The following is a 2,360-nucleotide window of genomic DNA, read 5'->3' on the forward strand; positions in this document are numbered from 1 at the left end:
TGGGACAATTTTGTGTCATATGTCTTTCGCCACTTGTATCTGTCTTCACACGGTAATGCCAGCAAGTCTCAATACAAAGCAGTGGCGGGACAACAGGTTTACCCCCATTATCTCCATCCACAACCGCTTCAAGGATCAGCTTCTTCTCTATCTTACCTTTCGACATCAAGAGAAGCGCATTTGCAAAAACTGTGGTCCCCGTAGGAACGATTACCTCCATAGCCAGTGATTGTCACGTTACGCGGCTGCTCCTGCTTTCTGCGTTTCGCAACTGGCTCATCCATCTCCCCTGCGACATCGCTTCGTCTGTCCAGTATTGCAATAGCTAGACCTTTTTACTTTGTCTGTCTAGTATCCAAATAGGGTTTCAAATTTTGCATTTGATGAAGGCTTCCAAGTGGAACATGCACAAATGTTTAACAACAACACTAGTACCCAAAGTTGGGCTGCAAGGCCGGAGCTTATTCTAAGTTGTGACATGCAAAAGCAAGGACCACGAGCAATGTTTCAATATTTTAAGCAAAATATCTTGCTCCAAAACAATCAAGAAGCCAATAAAAATTGGTAAAGTTATCCAATTGTAGTAAGGCAAGTACAAACAAGGCATGTGACTTGTAAGGTAAAGGTATTCGGCATGGTTGATCAGTTATGGAAATTCATGAAGCCGACATGCATCTTTCTCTTTGGTTCGGAGTTTAGATTTGCTAGTGCATGGATCCTAGGCAAGTTATCTAGACTCTCTCTCTCTCTCTCTCTCTCTCTCTCTCTCTCTCTCTCTCTCTCAATTTCTCTCTCGCTTAATCTCTCCTGTGAAAGTATTGCCATGGGATGGAAGCAAGTGCCTCTCTCTCTCTCTCTCTCTCTCTCTCTCTCTCCTCCCATAAAAAAATGATCTAGGCTCTAATAAATGGGAAAAGGCTATACATGCTAAAGGCCTCCCAATTTGAAATAAGAAAGACACCCCAAGAGTGTCTGTGCAATCCTGGAATCTTGGTGGTTACACCACTCTCCTCGTTCTAAAATTAACCAACTAGGAGGGGAGCCCAAAAGTCATAAGCCTAGCTATAAAAGGGGAAAGGGTCTCTTCATTTTTTGCACACATACAACTAGAGGCTTGCATTATAAGGGACAAGATCTACCCAAACTTACACTTACCCCCCATGGAGTCACCCCTCATAGGTCTAACATTGATTCTTGTTTGTTTTATTATTAAGTGGACATCTATAACATGTAAGATTTCTCTATGACACTTGTCTTCCACCATGGACTAATTTTGTGTTCTTTTATGGTGATGGTGACAGATAACAAGGATATCTTTTACTTAATGGTCTCACAAATGGAATCTCTCCTCCCAAAGCTATTGTTGTACTGTCACTCATCTCAACTTGTTGTATTTTTTGGCATTAATTTTTAAAGAAAAACTCTTGGTTGAGGGTGTTCAAAAATACGAGTCTCCATCTCTATTTGATTTATTTAATGTTAAGAAGGTTGGAAAGTCTATGGGGCTAAGTTAACCACCTACTCTCTCTCTCTCTCTCTCTCTCTCTCTCTCTCTCTCTCTCCCTCTCCCCCCCCCTTCTGGCCAAAGTTGGGTATTAACTTTTTCAAAAAAGATAGAGTTAAGGGCATGGCCACACGAGGCTTAGTTTTCCATAAGCCTCGATCAGTGCTGACCATGGTAGGTACGGATCCGCAGAAGTTGACGGGAAGCAGTGGGTAGAGAGAGAGAGGTTGACGGGCAGCAGGAGAGAGAACTGGAGCAGTGACCGGCAGCTAACCGGGATAGTTTTGAAACTATGCCTAAAAAGGCATAGTTACAAAAGTGAGCCGGTGAAAACCTGCAAAAGGCTGCTTTGTCAGAGGGCTGGTCGAGTTGTGTTCCTCGAAACGAAGCCTCGCGTGACCATAGCCTAATGGCCAACCTTTGGCTTGTAAACTATGGGTCTTTATAGGAACCCCATTGCCCCCCCTTTTTACTTTGTTAGCGTAGGAGCCAATATCAAATCCCTGCCCTCTCGTTAACCCACGTGGCGTGGCCGCTCTCTTCTCTACGACGTTAGATGCGTTGCTCTCAATAGTAATTTGATCTTCTCCACAAGCAGTTCGCAGGTTCCCAGAAGCAACTCTCGTTAACCCACGTGGCATGGCTGCTCTCTTCGAAAAAAACCACTCCGATGAAAACCTCTAATAAAAAAAACAACGACGTCAAAAGCGTTGCTCTCAGCAGCAATTCAATCTTCTCCACAACCAGTTTGCAGTTTCCCAGAAGCAGCTCTCGTTAACCCACGTGGCGTGGCTGCTCTCTTCTAAAAAAACCACTCCGATGAAAACCTCTAATAAAAGAAACCATGACGTCAAAA

The sequence above is a fragment of the Adiantum capillus-veneris genome, chromosome 7 (assembly GCF_014529385.1).
Source record: "Adiantum capillus-veneris isolate H3 chromosome 7, ASM1452938v2, whole genome shotgun sequence".
NCBI classification, from domain to species: domain Eukaryota; kingdom Viridiplantae; phylum Streptophyta; class Polypodiopsida; order Polypodiales; family Pteridaceae; genus Adiantum; species Adiantum capillus-veneris.